Here is an 11,683-nt window from a genome sequence, read left to right on the forward strand (position 1 = left end):
GTGGCTTGGCGTATGGATGTCCCAGGTTCAATTCCCGGTCAAGGCACACAGAGAAGCAACCATCTGTTTCTCTCTCCTTCCTTCTCCCTCTTCTCTCCCTCTCCCCTCCTACAGCCAGTAGTTCGAGTGGTTCAAGCGTCAACCTCAAGTGCTAAGGATGGCTCAAATGATTCAAGCATCGACCCCAAACAGGGGTTGCTAGGTGGATCCTGGTCGGGGTGCATGCAGGAGTCTGTCTCACTATCTCTCCATCTCTCACATAAAAATAAATAGATAAATAGATAAATAAATAGTAAATAAATAAATAAAACATTACACAGACTGTTGAAGGACCCTTCTCAGTTGTATTCAACTTTGTTACTGTCAAGATTACCGTTATTGTAATTTATTTTATTTTTTACCACCTAATAAATGATATATAGTATAGTTGACCCTTGAACAACATATGTTTGAACTGTGCAGGTTCACCTATATGTGCATTTTTTTTTCAAAGAAGATACAGTTGGCCCTCTGTATCCCTGGGTTTTGCATCCACAGATTCAACCAACCACAGATCAAAAGCAGTATTTTTGATCTGCCATTGGGAATCCACAGACGCAGAGGTCAACTGCATGTACTGTTCCATACCATTTCATATAAGGGACTTGATTATAAACAGATTTTGGTATTTTCAGGGGGTCCCAGAACCAATCCCCCACATATACTGAGGAACAATTGTATTGTGGTATATTTTTCCTATATATGTGTGATATAAAGAACTGTTTTGCATGTTTTTAAAACTATATGAATATCATTTTGAATATATTCCTCTGCAATTTGTTTTCATCCTTCATCATTGTTTTTGAAATGTATTCATGTTGATGTATACAGCTCCACTTCATTGATTTTAACTGTTGTATCATTGCTTTGCCAGTGGATAAATATGCCACAGTTTATTTATTTTCCAGAGGATTGACATGTAAGTTGGTTGTAATATCTTATTGTTAAAAACATGCAATAATGGCTCAGCGGTAGAGCGTCAGCCTAGCGTGCGGAGGACCCGGGTTCGATTCCTGGCCAGGGCACACAGGAGAAGCGCCCATTTGCTTCTCCACCCCTCCGCCGCGCTTTCCTCTCTGTCTCTCTCTTCCCCTCCCGCAGCCAAGGCTCCATTGGAGCAAAGATGGCCCGGGCGCTGGGGATGGCTCTGTGGCCTATGCCTCAGGCGCTAGAGTGGCTCTGGTCACAACATGGCGATGCCCAGGATGGGCAGAGCATCGCCCCCTGGTGGGCAGAGCGTCGCCCTGGTGGGCGTGCCGGGTGGATCCCGGTCGGGCACATGCGGGAGTCTGTCTGACTGTCTCTCCCTGTTTCCAAGCTTCAGAAAAATGAAAAAAAGAAAAAAAAAACAAGAAAAAAAAAACATGCAATAACCATTCTATTCATGTTCCCTTGAGCACATCAGAAGGAATTTCTCTAGGGTATATATCTAGAAATAAAATTGGAACAAAGGGTACAAATTACCTGGATGTTACCAAATGGCTCTTTAAAGTGGTTGTATTAACTTACACTTCCACCAGTAATATGTATAATATACTTTTCTTTTTGGCATACAGAATCTTTTTAATAGCAAGGCAAGATCTGGGGTTAGTTTTTGTAGCCACAGCTGGTTTGTCGGCCTCCTGCACACTATATGTTAGGTTTAGTGTGGCTGTGAGGTGTTCCTGGGGCCTTGCCTAAATACTTGTACACTTCTTGGCCCTTGTGAGGATCAGAGAACAGAATGGTGCCACAACCCCTGGGAGAGTCCAGGGGTAGTTGGTCAAAGGTAAGGATCTTGATTTCAGCCTTGAGGATATGACTCTGGATGCGGCTTCTCACATGAAGTGCACAAGCCTTTGGTTTAGACACCTCCTGCACACACACATCATCAGTCATAGTCCTTACAACCGCAGCAGCCTTGCCCTCCTGGCCAGGAAGCTTCATCTTCCAAATCATCCAGGGAAGAGACAGTTGGTGCAACTTATGAACAATCACTTGATTGAAGGCAGGGTTGGTTCGTCTGGCCAACACCTGTAGAGCTTGACCAGCAGCTTTAGGTCGATATTCTGGCTTTTGGACTCTTTGCATCGAAACTTTCAATCTTTGTTGCGGTAGATGTTGATTCCCGTGATAGTGCCTTCTGCTTAACCAATTCCAGAAAGTGTAACATACTCTTTAAGTGTAAAAAAAAATAAAAAAAAAAAAAAAATATATATATATACACACACACACACACACACACACACATGCCAACATTCATGCATATATCAGATGTATATGGTGAGTTTGACATATGTATGTATCAGGGTTCAGAAAACACAAGCCTGGGTTGTCTCATCTGGCTCTCCCTCTCTTATTTGCCCTAACTTAATTCCTCTCACCTTCCTGTCTTTCTAGGCCCTGTTCAAGTCTCTCAGAAGACCTTCCTTAACACAAGGTTCTTCAAATTTCTTCTGTCCCTGACCTCCCAAGGAAGCACCTCACATTCTTACCACCAAGAGGTGTATTTAGTGTTTCAGGGGTCCATGCCCTGGCTGCAGATCATATAATTTGCTTCTCAAAGGCAGGAATAATTCTGAGGATTTATTAGCATCTTCAGAGTCCAGTGCCACATCACAGTGGATTCTTGAGGTTGATGAATTGCTGATGGAGGAAGGCAGTTTCCTTTTCCTCCCATAGAAAGATCAGGTCATATTCCTGAAGTGACTTCCTAGAAACAGCTATCCTCTCTCACTTTGGTAATAGCCAGTTAACATGCAGATCCATATACTGACTGCTCTAATAATTTCATTCCCCTGTATATACTCTAGAGAAATGCTTTCATGCACACTCCTACATTTTTCTTACATTCTTCCTCTTAGTAAATTTTCAATGACATATGAAAACACTTAGGCTAATCTTAAAGCCAGAGTAAGTGATGAAACTATTTTTTGAAAATCTTAGCTACATATAGGTCAGCATATATAGGCTCACAGTTCATTTTTGTTCAGCTTAGAAGAAATATATCCTGAAAGTTTTCAGTCTGCTTAGTTACCAAAGCACATTCTATTCTTAGTCCTGGGTCTTGATTCTCCTGTTCTTTATTTCTAGCTATCTTCTCATCTTCTGCTCTGCGTCCTGAGCAATATACTCTTTTTGCCATATTTACTCCCAAACGTCATTGTGATTTCCTCAAGAGAATATAAAATGTTCAGCTTTATTTTCTTATCAGGTCTTATTGTACCTTCTTACATTTGACAGCAGCCTGGTGTTGTAAAAAGAAAGTGGGGTTTGGAGCCCATAAAACTGGGCTTGAATCTTTGCTCTACTACTTTACTATGCTATATTAGACAAGTTACTATAACTCCATGATTTGTCAGGTGGGGAAATCAGCCCTCTCTCTTAGGGCTCAGAGAATTAAACAGGATAGCATAGGCTAAGTGTGTTTATCATAGTGTCTTGCATAGAATAGGTGCTTGGTAACTATTAGTGTCATTTTTCTTTAATTCTTCTTTCCCCATGAATGACTGTCAGGTACTTTTTCTTAAGTAGAGATGTAGTAGAAAGTCACATGTGTGACCAAAACGACCTCCACCACAGCCCACAAAAAAATAATAACTTCTTCTCATTATTCCAGAAATTTTACCTCTACCAATTAATTATTTTAGACTCCTAATTGAAAGGTATGTAGGTCCTTTCTCCACTTTGAGAGTTTTGGCACTTTGTCCCAGGACAGAGAAAAGACAATCTTACCAGTCGAGCTGAGGGATCTAATAAGTATTTGATGTCTCCTAAAAAGAAAAAAGGTTTCTCTTTGACAAATACATATTATAGTGTGGGAGGAAAAAACTTCCTCTACCCTCAAGATTCTTTTGGCTGCTCTCATAATCACATAGATATATGAGACATATTAGCAAGAGAGAATAACCAAATTTAATACATACGTACAGATGGAAACCCCACATATATGAGAGAGTCAGAGATCTCACATGCATGAGAAGTTTAGAGACAGACAAGGAAAATATTCTGAGCAAGGGATGAAGTAAATTGCCTTGGGAGCTGCAAAGGGTCATTGCAAGATGATAAGAACAGATTTCTTTTTTCTTTCTTTCTTTCTTTTTTTTTTTTTTTTTTTTTTTTGGTAACAAAGAGAGAGACAGAGAGAGGAACAGACAGACAGGAAGGGAGAGAGATGAGAAGCATCAATTCTTTGTTGCAGCTCCTTAGTTTCCTTAGTTGTTCATTGATTGCTTTCTCATAACTGCCTTGATGGGGGGGTGGGGGGGGGTCTACAGCAGAGCAACTGACCCCTTGCTCAAGTCAGCAACCTTAGGCTTACGTCGGCGATTTTTGGACTCAAACCAGTGACCTTTGGGCTCAAGCCGGCAACCATGGGGTCATGTCTATGATCCCACACTCAAGCCAGTGACCCCACGCTCAAGCTGGTGGGCCCATGCTCAAGCTTGATGAGCCCATGCTCAAGCCGTCAATCTTGGGGTTTTGAACCTGGGTCCTTTGTGTCCCAGTCCGACGCTCTATCGCCTGCACTACTGCCTGATCAAGCAAGAGAGCAGATATTTAGTAAATAGAAGTTTTCCCTGTCCCACAGATAGGTCAAAAGGGATTATTTCTAATGATGTCTTATTATTGGCAAGACCCTTAATTCAAGTTCTAGGCAGTTAAGGGTGGGGAAGAAGTTCTCTTGAGCTCAGGGCTAAAGCTTAAAACAATCCACATACCACAGAGGCACATCTTGGGGTGACTTGTTCTGAATGTTCACTACACACACACACACACACACACACACACACACAGACATACACACAGATACAGACAGTAAGTTCTCACTTAATGTCACCAATAGGTTCTTGGAAACTATGACTTTAAACAAAACTATGTACAACAAAACTAGTTTTACTACAGAATAATTGATATAACAAGAGTTAAATTCCTATGGCAGCCTGACCAGGTGGTGGCGCAGTGGATAGAGCATTGGACTGGGATGTGGCGGACCCAGGTTCGAGACTCGAGGTCACCAGTTTGAGCGCAGGTTCATCTGGTTTGAGCAAGGCTCACCTCAAGCAAAGAGTTACTCAGTCTGCTGAAGGCCCACGGTCAAGGCACATATGGGAGAGCAATCAATGAACAACTAAGGTGTTGCAATGAAAAACTAATGATTGATGCTTCTTATCTCTCTCTGTTCCTGTCTGTCTGTCCCTATCTGTCTCTCTCTGTGTCATTGTAAAAATAAATAAATAAATTTTAAAAAATTCTTACGGCATATTTCTGGTCACAAAAATATCAGCAAACTTCTAAATAAAGACCCTTAAACACTTCTAATATTAAACACTGAAATAAATGTGAGCTATAAATACATGTAAGAAGGATAAATAAAAACAAGTAAGATAATTATTTTCCAACCCATTTATTCCATTTCAGGGAACAACTTGGGAACTAGCCCTAAAGAGGACACCCTTACATCAAAAGATGCACTCATTACCCCCAGACTCACTCATATTGAGACAATTTAGACATGCTAATTACCTGATGTGTACACCTTTGGAATGTCAACATAAGAAATGTCTGAACCTGTAAAAATTTTTTATTAGTTTATTTGAGCCAAATTGACTACAATTGCCAGGAAGCAAAATCTCAACGGATTGAGATAATGCTCCAGAAAATGGCAGTTTCACCACTTATTTTATACATCAGAATTAAAGGGAAGACATAAGGGAGTTACACAAAATCCACTGGTGATAGAGTAGGGAGGTGAGAGAAAGCAAATGGGGTAGGGTGAGGAGTAATCTCTGGGATTTGATAAGAAGTAAGAGTACAGACACATACTTCTTTTACATAGGCAGGTATAGGATAGTTAATAGTTAACAATTAACATGATAATGGGGGATTTGTGGTTGTGCTCTGAGGCATGTTACTTTTACATTTTAAAGGTATGTTATCAGGTATGTTATTGTAGATACAAAATGACAACAGACAGGCTGTTAAGGTAAACATTGACCACTGTTAGGAAAAAATAGCACCCTAGGACAGGACTACCTGCCATGAACTACTTTTAGTTATAACGTTTGAATTTTAGACCAACTTCTGTGGTTACTTTAGGTGTCTGAGTTTGTAAGGCCATGACGTAGGCCTCCCCTAAGCTTGTCAGGTTTACTTGTGTTCCTTTTTGTCCACAGGGATATGAGAGGAAACCAAAGTACTGGGAGAAAATCCAGGCAACCGTGGGAAGAATGTCCAAACTCCACACACACAGTGGTTCCTCCAGGAATTAATTTTTTTTCCCTTATCAACATTATAACAAAATGATGTTGAATAAGAAGACATTATTTGAGGACCTGCTATATATAAGTTCTACCGGAAAGTTCTGTCCATTTCTATCACTACAAGTTTCAACACATAAGCACATGTTTATTTGGTGCATGTGTGCCTCTCTATTTTTATCACTTAATGTATACATACTGACGTAGCAAATTAAAACAAAGTTGATTCACATTAGTCTTATGTGTGAAGCAATAGTGTACCCATGGCTACTGATAAAGTTCATTCATGCCACTGTAATTTTTACGAATTTCAACAAGGAAGAAATGGTAAAGAAGCATGTCTGTCACATCCACCATATTCCGCGGACTTAACACCCTCTGACTATCACTTGTTTTTGTCCTTACAAAATTTTTTGAAGGGCAAAAAATTCAAAAATGAAGAAGATATCAAACAAGCACTGGTTCAATTTTTCGCATCAAAAGATAAAACATTTTTCAAAAATTGGACATACAAATTGCCCTCACAGTGGCAAGAAATCATTAATAATAATGGCAATTATATTATTTAATAAAGTTTATTGACGGTAAGAAAAATTTGTATTTTGTTTTATTCCAAAAACGGACAGAACTTTCTGGTAGACCTTATATATTGATGTTATTGTCCAAACATGTCAGTCTGTTTGGACTGCTATAATAGAACACCCAAATTGGACAGCTTAAACAACAGAAATTTCTCAGTCTGGAGGCTTGAGAATTCTAAGATCAAGGCACTAAAAATTTGGTGTCTGGTGAGGACCCAGTTTCCAGTTTATAAACCACCATCTGTTTGCTGTTTCCTGACACTGTGAAAGAAGGAAGGCAGTTCTCCAGGATCTTTGTAAAGCCAGTAGCCACAGCCACCATCACAGCCACTTGGCCCATGCAGGTTCGTCGTATTTGATTCGGATAGACGGTAATGAAACAACAGAGACAAGAACTGGTGGGCCATCATCTTTAATCCTAGCTCACATCCAGCAGGCAAGAAATACACACACAGTGGGAAAACACTTCCCTTTCCATTCAGGGCTCCCAAAGCCACTAACTTATCCGAGTTTCCTAGAATCAAAGATTTCTGCCTCACCAGCCTTACTCACCTCTGTTCCCCATCTCCTTCTCTCTGCACAAACTCTGCACAATCTGGCTTCTCCTTCAGCACTCCGCCATCTTGGCTGCTTCTCCTCTCCTCCATGTGGCCTTTCTCTGCTCTCCTTCCATGGGCTCTTCCTAGAATGTAATCACTCTACCCTGGAACAACATGATCTCCCTTTTAAAACCTTTTGGCGTGAAAGCCCTCCCCCAACACACATTAATATAATCACGCCCATCCCAAGCAAGAAGGGCAACTAATATTATCACCTGGGTGACGGGCTTTCACGTAGGCAGCATCATCTTTAACAAAGTGAGCATAATATATTTTATCTGCCCAACAATCTTCATACCATTCACGAGGGTTCTATCCTCATGACCCAATCACCTGTTAAAGTTCCCACCTCCAAAATACTATCACACTGGGGATTAAGTTTCAGCATATGAATTTTGGGGATACACGGATATTCAGTCTATAGTTCATACAGAAGTCAATGGTGTCATTATACCAGAAATAACCCACCTCTCTATACAGGGAGTTTGGTTTTTTACTACAGGCCTTATTATTACTTAAACTACTCAATTACATTTTTTTTTTTAAACAGGGACAGAGAGAGGGATAGACAGGGACAGAAAGACAGGAATGGAGAGAGATGAGAAGCATCAATCATCAGTTTTTTGTTGCGAGACCTTAGTTATTCATTGATTGCTTTCTCATAGGTGCCTTGACCCCGGGACTTCAGCAGACTGAGTAACCCCTTGCTCGAGCCAGCGACCTTGGGTCCAAGCTGGTGAGCTTTTGCTCAAACCAGATGAGCCCGCGCTCAAGCTGGTGACCTCAGGGTCTCAAACCTGGGTCCTTTGCATCCCAGTCTGATGCTCTATTCACTGCGCCACCGCGTGGTCAGGCTCAATTACATTTTTAATAATAAAAATCTCGATTACCAGGAAGACTGCCATTAACATGGTCCAGTTAATTTCCTTCCCATGTGTATCCACATCAAGGTAAATGCTTTGCACCATAAATGGCTAGAAAAGAGCTAGTTCATTCTGAACTAGTTACCTGAGGAACTGTTGGAAAGCCTTAGCCAGCCACACTTTCAGTTATCCAAGTAAAGCCATCCTAAATCACTGTAGGACCTAGGTAACCTGAGACTAAGGAAAAGGAATCATTCATTAGGAAGTGTGAGAAATGTTTTAGGGTTGACTTTGCTTAAATGCCAATGTGAATTGAGAATTCGCAAGAGCTGTGCAAATAACCACATAAAAGGGGCTAAACCAACATGGATTGTTTCAGAGCAATTAATTCACTTCCAAGCTTCTTCTGTCAACATCACCTATTTTCCCTAGTGTAGATAGACAATTTGTTTTAGAAATCAACCAAAAACTGTGATACTCTGCCAATAAGATTACAGGGATGAAAGAACAACCCCATAGTCAAATGCAAATTATAGTCATATTAGTATGCTAATGAGCTAAGTGATAATCTGGGTCAAATTTCCTCTTCTTCACCTTAAATATCATGTGAAAGGTTTATTACTAAATGTTTGAGAAAGCTAGGAGAAAAGCTAGCAAAACAATTAAGATTTATTGCATGAACATTATCTGTTCTGCAATATGAAAAATTAATATATGGACTAAACTTAGATGTAATTCTTTTTAATGAGTTATAAATTATTGAGAAACATGGCTTAAAAGAAACATTTAATCATTCTAAATTTGAAGTGAACCCTTTTTAAAATATATTATTTTACAATAAAAAAAATTAGGTCTGTTTTGTCTAGTTGAGGGAAATTTAAGGAGGAGCAAGAAGGAAAATAGTTGGGAAAAAATGTTGGAGATATGTTTTCACAAGAGGGAATGTTTAATGATATCAATATCTCTTAACCACTTAAGAAGCCTTTCTTGATTGAACTTAGCCCAACCAGCTGATTTCACTCTTTCACAAAGCACCTATGCACTTTTATAAAATTTTTAATATTCACTTGCTTTCATATGCTCATGTTATTTTATAAGTTCCTTAAAATCCAAAGCAGGTCTTGATCGTATTCCGCAGCATCCAGCTCAATTACTTGCCTACAGACCAGGTTCAGGAAAGCTAGTTGAAGACTCAAGAAGACCAAAGAGGTATGGTGAAGAGGACCTCAAAATGGGGTCACACAGTCATTTTCCTTTTTCTGGATGACTGTGTCCACCTCTACCCTCTCTGTCACTTCCACAAGCTACATAATCATAAGCAAATTGCTGAATCTCTTAGAGGATTGTAAAAGGATGATAACAGAACTTTAGGTTCAAGGCAATTGTCTTAATCACCTAACTTTACAAATAATGATGACTAGGTTTTACCCCCCACCCCAAACCTTCTAAATTCATCAGTGTAGTTGTTGCCAGGGTACAGGGAGTTTTAAAACTCCCCAAGTGACTGTAATGTGTCGGTGAGGTCAAGAACCAGTGCTCTAAGGTCTTATAAGAATTAAATAAAACAAAGAAAAACAGTATCTGACAAGCAGTAAGTTGAAAATCATTTGTTTCCTTTTTTTTCTCCAGTTGGTTTTTCTATTTGTGTTGATAGTTGTATTTAATCCTGGCTGGAAGCTAAGGAACAGAGAGAATTTTGTTCAAAGATTTGTTGTATTTTTTAACACTTTTATTTTGAAATAATTTTGAAAATTCAAGGGCTCTGAGAACAGTACAAAGAATTCCCATATACTTTTCACCCAGATTCATCAATTATTAACAATTAATACATTTACTCTATCATTCCTCCATATTCTCTATACACATATAATATTTTTTTTCTGAACTAGTTGAGAGATTGTTGCAGAAAATGTGCAACTTTACCCCTAAATAGCATGTATTTATTAAGAATAGGAGCATTTTCCACAAAAAAATTATTTGGAAAATTTAACAATACTATTTATTATTTGGAAAATTTGATACAATACTATTATCTAATCTACAGTCCACAAGTAATTTCTCCAATATTCCCAATAAAGTCCTTATGACTTCCCTCCCAGACCCTCCCCACCACATTCAGACTCCAATCCAGGATCATGTGGTACAGTTGGTTGTCATGCCACTTTAGGTCCTTTTAATTTGATATAATTCCTCTGCTGTTCACGATATTGACATTTTTTGAAAAGTATAGGCCAGTTGTTCCATATCCCATGCTATCATTTTTTGTTAGTGTCCAATTTAATTTTTTTTAGTAAATATATAGAGTTGTACAACCATTACTACAATCTTGTTTTAGAACATGTCTCCCTGACCTGTGGTGGCACAGTAGATAAAGTGCTGACCTGGAATGCTGAGGTTGTAGGTTGAAACCCTACAACCTCAAGGCAGATATGAGAAGCAGCTACTACGAGTTGATGCTTCCCGCTCCTATCCCCCTTTCTTTCTCTCTCTCTAGAGCTGTCTCTCCCCTCTCTCTAAAATCAATAAATAAAATATTTTTTAATTTTTTTTAATTAAATGAGAGGAGGGGAGGCAGAAAGACAGATTCCCACATGTGCCCCAATCAGGATCCACCAGGCAAGCCCACTAGGGGCTATGCTCTGCCCATCTGGGGCCATTGCTCCATTGATCAGCAACTGAGCTAATTTTAGCACCTGAGGCAAGGCCACAGGAGCCATCCTCAGCACCTGGAGCCAACCTGCTGGAACCATTGAGCCATGGCCACAGGAAGGAAAGAGAGAGAGAAAGAGAGGGATATAGAGAGAAGGGGAGAGAGAAGAGTGGAAAAGCAGATGGTCACTTCTCTTATGTGCCCTGACTGGGAATTGAACTTGGGACAGTCACATGCCAAGCTGACACTCTACCACAGAGCCAACTGACCAGGGCCAAATAAAATTTTTTTTTTTAAAAAGAAGAAAATATATAACATCCTCCAAAATTCCCCTTTCTATTCCCAGCCCTAAGTAACTATGATCTGCTTTCTGCTCTATAGTTTTGCCTTTTCAAAGTGTCAAATAATAGAATCATACAGTATGTGGTCTTTTATGTCTGACTTCTTTTACTTACCTTCATGCTTCTGAGGTTCATCCATTTGTATTATATCTTTGTACCTTGTTCTTTATATTGCTGAATAGGACCATTGCATGGATATACTACATTGGTTGGAAGTTTCTAAGATGGTCCTCAATGATCCATGCACTGGTATTCGTGCCCTTGAAAAATTTCTTCCCACTGAGTGTTGGCTAGCCCTTGTGACTTACCCCTAATGAATAAAATATGGTAGGATATCACTCCTAAGACTAGCTTAGAAAAAAGACTATGGC

At 39.6% G+C, this 11,683-nt stretch overlaps 1 pseudogene; it reads right to left on the reverse strand.

Annotated features, from left to right (window-relative positions):
* Window positions 1-1,668: 1,668 nt before the first annotated feature.
* Window positions 1,669-11,451, reverse strand: LOC136329835 (large ribosomal subunit protein eL18-like; annotated as a pseudogene).
* Window positions 11,452-11,683: the final 232 nt, after the last annotated feature.

Source organism: Saccopteryx bilineata, chromosome 3 (assembly GCF_036850765.1).
Source record: "Saccopteryx bilineata isolate mSacBil1 chromosome 3, mSacBil1_pri_phased_curated, whole genome shotgun sequence".
NCBI classification, from domain to species: Eukaryota; Metazoa; Chordata; class Mammalia; order Chiroptera; family Emballonuridae; genus Saccopteryx; species Saccopteryx bilineata.